Source organism: Erinaceus europaeus, chromosome X (assembly GCF_950295315.1).
Source record: "Erinaceus europaeus chromosome X, mEriEur2.1, whole genome shotgun sequence".
In the NCBI taxonomy this organism is placed as follows: Eukaryota; Metazoa; Chordata; class Mammalia; order Eulipotyphla; family Erinaceidae; genus Erinaceus; species Erinaceus europaeus.
Window position 1 is genome coordinate 60,918,392 of NC_080185.1, and position 12,008 is coordinate 60,930,399.

Here is a 12,008-nt window from a genome sequence, read left to right on the forward strand (position 1 = left end):
GTAGGTAGCACAGCAGGTTAAGAGCACATGGCACAAAGTGCAAGGACCAGCTTAAGGATCCTGGTTAGAGCCTCTGGCTCCCGACCTGCAGGGGAGTCGCTTCACAGGCGGTGAAGCAAGTCTGCAGGTGTCTGTCTTTCTCTCCCCCTCTCTGTCTTCCATTCTTCTCTCCATTTCTCTCTGTCCTATCCAACAACGATGACATCAATAACTACGACAATAATAACTACAACAACAAAACAAGGGCAATAAAAGGGAATAAATAAATAAATATTTTAAAAATGGTCAGATCGAGAGCAAATAAAATTTCTAGCACAATGAATGAGGACAGGACCCCAGAAGAAAATCCAAATAAATCAGAATCAATTATAGATAAGAGAACTATCCAAACAGTAATGGAACTATTAGTTACAGAAATGAGGGCAACTACTGAGGAAAGAGCTATCAGAAATGGGGAAACAACAGATGAGATCCTCAAGGAAAACACCAACTACATCGAGGTAATTAGAGAACTGAAAGCTGAAATAGCTGAGCTAAAAGGACAACTAGTAGAACAAGCTAAGACTTTAACTGAATTGAAGAAGGAAGCTGAGGGAAGGGAAAGCAGGTTAATAGAGCAGAAAATAGAATTAGGCAAACAGAGGAAGTGCTAGAGAAAACCAAGAAGGAGGTAAAATAGCTAAAAACAAAAAAAGAGATTTAGAGACATTAAAAAGAACAATGGAGACATATAGGTTGATCTCAAAAAAAGTAACTTTCACATAATTGGCCTACCAGAGGAAGAAAGAGAAGAAGGGAGAGTAAACATCCTAGAGGAGGTAATAGAAGAAAACTTCCCAACCCTAAATAACAGAAAGGACTTTAAGATTCAAGAGGCCCAGAAGTTCCCAAACAGAATCTACCCAGACTTGAAAGCATAAAGACTCATCATAGTTATAATGAAAAGAAGCAAGGATAAAGAAAGTATCTAAACCCAAAGGTTGCAAGAGAAAAACAAAAAGTCACATACAGGGGAAAACGCATAAGACTATCAACAGACTTCTCCACTCAATCTCTAAAAACCAGAAGAGAATGGCAAGATATTTTCAAGCCATTAACAAAAAAGGATTTCAACCAAGAATACTGTAGCCAGCTAGACTTTCATTCAGACTAGATGGAGGGATAAAAACTTCTAAGACAACAAACAGTTAAAGGAAGAAACTATCACCAAGTTGCTCCTGAAAGAGGTTCTAAAAGGCCTTCTTTAAACAAGAACATTACCAAAATACTTGCCATATATCAGAGGAGGAGAAAAATTAATAATGGTACTTCTATATCTTAAATCCATAATATCAGTAAATGTCGATGGCTTAAATTCATCCATTAAAAGGCACAGAGTAGGAGAATGGATCAGAAAACACAATCCAACCATATGCTGCTTGCAAGAATCCCTTCTAACCCAACAAAACAAAGAATTAATGTGAAAGGACGGAAAACTGTCATACATACTAGTAGACCACAAAATAGTCAGGAACAACCATTCTTACCTCTAACATAATAGACTTTAAATTAAATAAAGTAATAATAGATAGGCAAGGTCATTACATAGTGATCAGAGGATCAATCAGTCAAGAAGACTTAACAATTATTAACATTTATGCACCCAATGAGGGCCCATATAAATATATCAAACACTTACTGAAAGAGCTACAAAAAATACATCAATAGTAATGCAGTAGTAGTAGACTTCAAAACCCATCTCTCACACTTAGATAGATAAACAAAGCAGAGAATCAACAAAGAAACAAGAGAATTGGGGAGTCAGGCGGTAGCGCAGCAGTTTAAGTGCACATGGTGAGAAGTGCAAGGGCTAGTGTAAAGATCCTGGTTCAAGCCCCCATCTCCTCACCTGCAGGGGAATCACTTCACAGGCGGTGAAGCAGGTCTGCAGGTGTCTCTCTTTCTCTGTTCCTTTCTGTCTTCCACTCCTCTCTCCATTTCTCTCTGTCCTATCCAACAATGACAACATCAATAACAAAAATAAAGAACAACAAAGGCAACAAAAGGGAAAATAAATAAATATTTAAAAAAGAAGCAAGAGAATTAATCGAAGAGATGGATAGACTGAACCTCCTGGACATTTTCAGAGTTCTTCACCCCAAGAAACTGGAATGCACATTCTTTTCAAATCCATACCACACATGCTCAAGGTTAGACCACATGTTAGGCCACAAAGACAGTATCAACAAACTAAAGAGCATTGAAATCATCCCAAACATCTACTCAGACCATAGTGAAGTAAAGCTAACATTCAACAACAAACAGAAAAATACTAAAAGTGACAAAACTTGGAAACTCAACAACATACTGCTTAATAACCACTGGGTCAAAGAGGCACTCAAGCAAGAAATTCAAATGTTTCTTGACACAAATGAAAATGAATATATGAGACCCAGCTAAAGCAGTACTTAGTACATAGCCATACAAACACACATTAGAAAACAAGAAAAAGCTGAAGTAAACTACCTTACTGCACGGTTTAAGGACTTAGAAGAAGAGGAACATAGGGCTCTACTCAGGGAGTCCTGGGATTCCCAAACAGACACGATGGGCCTAGACCTCGAATAAATCCCTCTCTCCATTGTTACCAGTCATCTCTATCAGGAACAACACAATAAACCCCTTTCAGTGCCCCCATAGGACCTTGCCCTCAATGAGGATCAACGATGATAGAGAATGTTCCATTCTCCTTAAGGGAGGCTGAACAACATGCTCTATCTTCCACCTGAGGAAGATGGGTCCTGATATTGGGGCAGCTTGGAACATTTCTACTCATGACCACTAAATGTGAGCTCAGATCTACAGAGATGCAGAGGTCACATAGGCTCCTAAGCTAAAAATGGGCCCCAGATCAGATCAAATTGATGGAGTTTACAGGCAATATTATTTATACACCTTTCCCATATTTGGAAACTACTCTCTTCCCTGATCCAGCTTTCCAATCCTTTTTCCAGCCATGATATCATCTCCCCAGACAATAGCTTGAGTACACCTGCATATCAGATGTCAGGCTCAGGAAAAAAAAACTAGTATAGTCCATTGTTACCAGTCATCTCTACCAGGAACAACAAAATACACCCCTTGTGGACCCCCATAGGACCTTGCCCTCAACTTGGATCAACAATGGTAGAAAATGTTCCATCCTCTGAAGGCATCCTGGGCAACATACTTTATGCTCCACCTGAGGAAGATGGGTCCTGATATTGGGGCAGCTTAGAACATTGCTATTCATGACCACAGAATGTGAGCTCAAATCTAGAGGGATGCAGAGGTCACATAGGCTTGTAAACTGAATATGGGCCCCAGATCTCATCAAATGTATGGGGTTTATAGTCAACAGTATTTATACACCTTTCCCATATTTGGGAGCTACTCTCTTCCCTGATCCACCTTTCTGGTCCTTTTTCCATCCATGACATAATCTCCCAAGACAATAACTTGGATCCACCTACACATCAGATTTTAGGCTCAGGGAAAAAGAAAAAAATTAGTATAGCCACAGGTCCTTTGGAATATAACTAAAATATACAATATATCTACTAGCTATCTACAAAACAGAAACCCCCAACTATTCATCTGTACTATTCCAACCTTTAGGCTCTTGATTAGTAAACAATTTGTTTGGATTTATATGTTAACTCTCTTTTCATCCACCAGGTTCCAGATGCTAGCATGATGCCAACCAGATTTCTCTGGACAGACAACCCCACCAATATGCCCTAGAGCTCTGATTCCCTAGAACCTCACCCCACAAGGGAAAGAGAGAGGCAGCCTGGGAGTATGGATTGACCTGTCAATGTCCACGTTCAGTGGGGAAGCAATTACAGAAGCCAGACCTTTAACCTTCTGCATCCCACAATGACCTTGGGTCCATTCTCCCAAAGGGTTAAAGAATAGGAAAGCTAGGGAGTCGGGTGGTAGCATAGTAGGTTAAGCGCATGTGGCGCAAAGTGAAGGGACCAGCTTAAGGATCCCGGTTCAAGCCCCCAGCTCCCCACCTACAGGGGAGTCTCTTCACAGGTGGTGAAGCAGTCTGAAGGTGTCTATCTTTCTCTCCCCCTCTCTGTCTTCCCCTCCTCTCTTCATTTCTCTCTGTCCTATCCAACAACAATGACATCAATAACAATAATAACTACAGCAACAATAAAACAAGAGCAACAAAAAGGGAAAATAAATAAATAAATATTTTAAAAAAAGAATAGGAAAGCTATCAGGGGATGGGATGGGATACAGAGCTCTGGTGGTGGGAATTGTGTGGAGTTGTACCCCTTCTTATCCTATGGTTTTTGTCAGTGTTTCCCTTTTATAAATAAAATAAAAAATAAAAATAAAAACAAAAAGAAGAAGAGGAACAAAGGAATACTAAAGCATCCAGAAGGACTGAAATAACCAAAATTATAGAGGAAATAAACAACTTTGAAATTAAGAGAACCATACAATTGATCAATGAAGCCAATTGTTGTTTCTTTGAAAAATTAAACAAAAATGACAAACCCTTAGCCAAGCTAAAAAAAAAGAGGCAGAAGCCTTAAATCAATAGAATTCTAAACGATAGAGGGGCTATCACAACAAACACCACAGAAATCAAAAAAAATCTTGCAAAATTTCTATGAACAACTATATGCCTCCAAGCTAGGGAATCTGGGAGACATGAAAGGATTCCTAGAAACATATACTCTCCCAAAACTGAGGCAGGAAGAATTACAGAAGCAAAATGCACCAATCACAGACAAAGAAATTGAAATAGTTACTAATAATATTCACAGCAACAAAAGTCCAGGGTCAGATGTCTTTACAAATGAATTCCACAAAAGCTTTAGGAAACACTTAAGACCTATACTTTCAAAGTTCTTTCAAAAGTTCGAAGAAGCAGGAACACTCCCTTCCACCTTCTATGAAGCCAACATCACCCTGATACCAAAAGCAAATAGAGTCATAACAAAAAAAGTGAAACTACAGATCAATATCTCTGTTGAGCATAGATGATAAAATATTAAACAATATTCTAGCTAACTGTATATAGCAGTAATTCAAAAAGATTATTTCTCATGACCAAGTGAGATTTATCCCAAGAATGCAACGCTCGTTCAGTATACATAAGTCAAGCAACGTTATCCATCACATCAATAAAAGCAAATTCGAAGACCACATGATTATCTCAATAGATGCAGAGAAAGCCTTTAAAAAAATCCAACATCCCTTCATGCTCAAAACACTACAAAAAAGGGAATGGATGGAAAATTCCTCAAGATAGTGGAGTCCATATACAGCAGATGTATAGCCAACATTATACTCAATGGACAGAAGTTGAAACCATTTCCCCTCAGATCAGGGACTAGACAGGGCTGTCCATTATCACCATTACTTTTGAACATAGTATTGGAAGTTCTTGCCATAGCAATCAGACAAAAGAAATAAGTGAAAGAAATACAGATTGGAAGGGAAGAAGTCAAACTCTCACTCTTTGCAGACTATATGTTAGTATACATAGAAAGACCTAAAGAGTCCAGCAGAAAGCTACTGGAAATCATTAGGCAATAAAGCAAGGTGTCAGGATACAAAGTCATCGTACAAAAATCAGTGGCATTTCTTTATGCAAACATTAAATCTGAAGAAGGAGACATCTAGAAATCACTCCCATTCACTGTTGCAGCAAAATCAATAAAATACCTAGGAATAAAGCTGACCAAAGAAGTGAAATACTTGTATACTGAAAATAAATAGAAAATGATACCAATAAATGGAAATATATCCCATACTCATGGATCAGAAGAATTAATATCATCAAAATGAATATTCTCCCCAGAACCACATACAAATTTAATGTGATACCCATCAAAGTTCCACCAAGCTTCTTTAAGAGAATAAAATAAAAATTATAATCATACCAAAAAACACGTAGAATCACCAAAACAATCTTGAGTAAAAGAAACAGAAATGGTGGCATCACACTCCCAAACCTCAAACTATATTATAAGGCAATCATCATCAAAACAATCTTTGTACTGGAACAAAAATAGGTACACAGACCTGTGGAACTGAATTGAAAGCCCAGAACTAAGCAGCCACACCTATGGACATCTAATTTTTGATAAAGAGGCCCTAAATATTAAATGGAAGAATGAGGCTCTCTTCAATAAATGGTGGTTGGAAAACTGGGTTGAAACAAGCAGAAGAATAAAACTGAACCACTTTATCTCACCAGAAACAAAGTCAAATCCAAAGGGATCAAAGACATGGATGTTAGACCAGAAACTATCAAATACTTAGAGGAAAACATTGGTGGAACACTTTAGCATCTAAACCTCAAGGACATATTGATGATACAAAACCAGTTGTAAGGAAGACCAAAACAAACAAATCAACAAACAAATAAATGGGACTGCATCAAATTGAAGAGCTTCTGCACAGCAAAAGAAACCATGACACAAACAGTGAGACCACTCACAGAATGAGAGATCTTTACCTGCCCTACATCAGACAAGAGAGACTAATAACTAAAATATACAAAGAGCTCAGACAACTTAGAAACAAAAAAAGCAAATGACTCCATCCAAAAATAGGCAGAGTATATGAACAGAATATTCACTACAGAGTAGATAGAAAAGGCTAACAAACATGTGAAAAATTGCTTCAGCACACTGCCAGAGAAATGCAAATAAAGAAACATTGAGATACTACCTCACCCCTGTGAGAATGTCATACATCAAAAAGGACAGCAGGGAGCAGGGTGGTGGTGCAGCGGGTTCAGTGGACCTGGTTCAAATTGCAAAGACTGGTTTAAGGATCCCAGTTCGAGCCCTCAGCTCCCCACCTGCAGGGGAGTCTCTTCACAGGCTGTGAAGCAGGTCTTCAGGTGTCTATCTTTCTCTCCCCTGTCTTCCCCTCCTCAATTTCTCTCTGTCCTATCCAACAACAATAACAGCAATGACAACAACAATAATAACAACAACAATGATGATAAACATGGGCAACAAAAGGGAAAAATTTAAATAAAAGGACAGCAGCAACAAATGCTGGAGAGGTGGTGGGGACAAAGGAACCCTTCTGCACTGCTTGTGGGAATGTAAATAGGTCCAACCTTGTGAGAGTAGTCTGGAGAACTCTCACAAAGCTAGACATGGACCTTCCATATGACCCAGTAATTCTTCTCCTAGGTATATACCCTAAGGGCTTCGTAACACCCAACCAGAAAGATATATGTATGCCAGTGCTCACGTGTAGTGGCTCCAATCAGGGGGTAAGCCTCCGACCCTCCCTCACTGGTTCTAGGGACTGCATGACTCAGAAAGGATGCATCGGGAAATATTCTGGTATGAACATTCATTTATTTGGAGGTGGGTACAGGCTTATATAGAGAGTTAAACAAAGAACATTTTTCACATATGTCAGAAATTACAGGTTTCTTAAAGGTCAGCTTGCCCCTATGGTAGGGGGCTGGTATGACAAGAGTTGATGTGATACATAAAGGTCAAAATGATTAGTCTCCATGATGCAGGCAAGTTAATTATCCAAAGATATTTGAGAGAAGCATAGGGGTTAAACAAGTAAGGTGAGGTAGAGAAGAAGAAAAACAAAATTTGATGTAAATCACAGATATCAAAGGACACAAGGAAATAGAAGTTGGGGTTTTTCACTGCCTGGTGTTGGGGAGGTGTATGATAGAGTGTGTTCTCCTTTATGATCAAAAGGTGAAGTGGATGTGTGAACTTTGAATGAACCCAAAGTAGGCAGCCATTTGGCCTGCTGCTAGCAGGGGAAACTAAGTGTGAGAGGCTTGTAGGCTTTCTGTGAGCTTGAGAGACTAACAAGGAGAAACTGAGTCTGGGAGACTTGTCTCTCTTGGATGATCTCTATAAGGAGAGAGGCTAACAAGTAGGGTGTCTTTCCAGACCTCCATCCAAGGATGGGAGATCTCCCTTAAGCTCTACCAAGCTTTCACATAGTCACACATTTCCTCTTCTTTTCTTTTGTTAATGAGAACAGTGTCTATAGGTCTATGTCAGCAAAGGCTGCCATGTCTGTCATAGGAATAGCAGTGTAAGGATGAACAGAAATGCTTTGAACTGTAATGTTGATAATGTCATCTTTGCGCTTTTTGAGGAACTGAATGAGGCAAGGAGCAATCAGTAACAGAACTATAATAGCCAGGAAAGGGCCTAGGAGAGGCAAAAGCCAAGAAGTTAGAGGAGAAGAAAACCAAGAGCTAGTACCGAAAGAGGAAAAGGAATTCTTAATATCATGGCTAAGCTTATGCAAGGTATCAACATTTTGTTCTACAAATCCAGTTTCATTTATGAAAAAGCAACATTCTTCTTGTAGTGATAAACAAAGACTACACTGTTCAGCAAAAATCATGTCCAAATCGCGATGGTTCTAGAGTACCACCTTGGCCAGGGAGTTTACCTGTCTCTGGAGAGACTCTAACCTGTCAGAGGTGAAGTCAATGGACTGTTGAAGTCGATTCTCAATGAGTCCAGCAGTATAGAGAGATTGTCCCAAAGCACCACCAGCAAGCCCAAGGGATGCAGTCAGTCCGATGTCAAGGCCAGGGGGAGAAATACAGCACATCTGGTCCTCGGGTGGGATGTCAGCCAATGGAATTCTTCATAGAGGGTTGGTTGTGGAACAAGGTCCCCTAAGCTCTACCAAGCTTTCACATAGTCCCACATGTGTACACCTATGTTCATAGGAGCACAATTCATAATAATTAAAACCTGGAAGCAACCCAGGCGCCCAAAAACAAATGAATGGCTGAGGAAGCTGTGGTATATATACATAATGGAATATTATGCAGCTATTAAGAACAATGAACCCACCTTCTCTGATCCATCTTGTATGGAGCTAGAAGGAATTATGTTAGGTGAGCTATGTCAGAAAGACAAAGACGAGTATGAGATGATCCCACTCATAAACAGAAGTTGAGAAAGAACAGAAAGGGAATCTCAAAGCAGGATCTGACTGAGTTTGGAGTTAAGGCACCAAAGTAAAAATCTCTTAGTGGAGGGTTAGGGTTGATGCTCAGCTTCACTGGGGGTGGGATGAAGAGGATGGGATGGGACATAGTGTTTTCGTGGTGGGAATGGTGTTAATATACACTCCAATTAACTTGTAGTCTTATAAATCACTATTTAATTAATATGAGAGGGGAAAAATGATTGAATGTCTCAAAAATTTTAATATACAGACCATAGGCTGAGTCTTTGATATGTTGACTCTCCTAAAATTTAGACCAGGAAAGCAGAAGCAACCGGTGGCATTAATATATATATATATATATATATATATATATATATATTCAAAGGAAAAATTATGGTGAAGTCATGTATGATACAGCAAATCCTAACAATGGGATTTTCAAAGTTAACCCAACTGCCATATAGTTTGATTATAGCAATAACTATCTATTGCCTTCTTAAACCCTAAGAGAGCAAGACCCTCCCACTTCTTCTATAAAGCCCAAATTTCCCCAAGTCTTAGAACCTCTAGGGTGAGGCTCAATTTCTAGAATGCTTCTCTCAATTCATACCAACTGATACTGCATCTTCTGATCCCAACCTAGTCAATGCAAAGAGTATGCCACCTCTGCATGCTTCACTTCTGAATGTGCCCAGAGATGTCAGGCATGGAATATCAACCCTTCAGCATAGTGGGTCATCCCAGGGCTCTCCGCCTCCCTGGCCACTGGTGGCAGAGACCAGGAATGGCCCCTAGGGGTCCTGGGGGGATGGTGAAGTGTATAGAGAGAAAGGAAGGGAACACACAATCAATCAGCTTCAAGAGAATCCTCTTAGGACACCTCATAAAGGGATACAAGCAGGTATACACAATGCATAGTTATATCTTGACCTACAAAATAGTTGATCACAACTGGAATGTTGCCATATAAGGTCTGGTCATGACTTCACAATGCATAGGCAGGTATTTTCCTTAGCACCTACGGCAGAGGGGAAGGGAGCAGTTGAGCAAACTCAGGATATTTGTGGTGGGTTTCAAGTTGGCTGTACACAGTAATTTATGGCCTTTGTTTAAAAGGGATAGGTAGCATGAACAGGAAAGTTTCCAGTCTGAAAAGGACCACCCATCTTAAGTTCATGAGGTTAGGCAAGGTCTACCATCTCCCCCCAGGAAAGGGGGGTGAACTTGGGGTCCACCCACTCAGACTCTCATGGAAATAATGGCCTGGACTTCCCACACAGTGGGCCTTTTCCCCACACAGCATCATTACTTGTGTGAGACCTTTCCTTTATCACAGGACTCCTTAATTCCATTTCATGTGGTTCATTTTCTAACAAAGCTTCAAAACCTAGATATAGACCAGGTCCCATGAGATAAGGCAGATGTACACATATATCCACAAATTAGGGAAAATATATACCTGAAAGCAAAAGTGCACAATAGTTTGCAGTGAGTCAATAAATGAAGCAAGCAAATAGAAAGACCTAAAAAGACACCATAAAGTATATAATTAAATAGTTTCTACTTAGACCTGGATACCCTCCTAACCTACTTCCTATTACATTTCCCTTAGTCACCCCAAAGTTGACCTTATCAAATTAAGGACTACAAAAGCTGAATAAGGACAAGAGACTGGTATATTTTAATGAGGACTCTTTAGTCACTATCAGGCCCCATCAGCTGGTCCCCTAGTCGGGAGTCCTGGGATTCCCACACAAATACAAAGAGCCTAGACCTCAAATAGATCCCTTTCTCCATTATCACTGGTAATCTCCATCAGGAACAACATAATGGATCCCTTTGGGGGCAACCATAGGACCTTGCCCTCAATGTGGATCAACAATGCTAGAGAATTTTCCATCCTCTGAAGGGGTGTTGAATAACATACTCTATAAAATGGGTGCTGAAATTGGTGCAACTCGGGAATTTCCTACTGATGACCACAGAATGCAAATTTAGACCTACAGGGATGTAGAGTGTTGTTGTTGTGGTCAGGTGTCGGGCAGCACCACGGAGAAGAGAGAGAGAGGAGGTCTGGAGCAAGTGGGATACACGAATCTTTATTATAGGATGGGGGGGTGGCTCAGGCCATGTGAAGTCAGCCGACAATGGCCGTCCCCACTACCTCACCATGAAGAGAGAGAGAGAGCACGACCTGAAGGAGCCGAGAGAGAGAGAGAGAGAGAGAGAGAGCTGAGAGCCCAGAGAGAGCGAGGGGGGGGTGAGGGGGCTTTTATTGGGCGACAACCAGGGCTGACATGTGGGGGCAGGATTGGTTGAAGGAGGCACTGCTAGGATAATGCAGGGCGTGGTAAAACCTGGGGGCAGAGACTGCATCAGAATAATTCCTCAGCATCATCTCCTCCTTTCCCTTTATATCTAAATGGACACAGTAAAGAAAAATGGAATGGAGCAGGCTTAAATGTTATTAAAGAGTGTCGTGCTCAGGTGGGAAGATGTAGGACTTTCTGTGGAGGAGGGAAGGCTTAAATGGCTGCCAACCTTGTGAGATTTATGCGTCCCTCTGTGCTCAACCCCTCTTTAGAGAGAGAGAATTACCTGAGGGACTAATCTCATAGGTTTAAGCGCAGCCTGCTCAACCATCTCTTCACAAAATCTCTACGTCTTTTCTATCTTTCTACCTAGTAATAGCATAAGATGGTTCAAAGTCTGTAAAAGACTATCGTGGAGCAGAAACATTTTGGGCATAAACCTAAATGATATAACAAAACAGGAAGTGACAAGTAGGGGAGTAGTAAAAGCCAGTGTGAAGTGAAGGGAAGGATTGGTGTGTAAAGGAACGTTCTCTGCTTGGGGGGGGGGAGGGGCAAGGGTACATAATGAGGGGGAGGCGGGAGGGCATGACCCACCAAACAGAGGAGCTATTTGGCATTGTATAGTCCTCAAGGCAACAGTCTGTAAAGTCTATGAACTACTCAGGATCAGTCTATGAAAAACCAGCAGCATGAAGGGAAATACGCTGCTTTAAAATTGTGTAAAATGTCTATAGG

At 40.5% G+C, this 12,008-nt stretch overlaps 1 long non-coding RNA gene and 1 pseudogene across 1 annotated transcript in view; one reads left to right on the plus strand and one right to left on the minus strand.

Moving 5' to 3' along the window:
• The window catches only part of LOC103125586 (polycomb protein SUZ12-like), a 44,104-nt pseudogene extending 35,494 nt beyond the window's left edge, over window positions 1–8,610 (minus strand).
• LOC132535862 (uncharacterized) overlaps window positions 1–12,008 on the plus strand; it is a 794,128-nt gene that overhangs the window by 390,573 nt on the left and 391,547 nt on the right. The window lies entirely within an intron of this gene.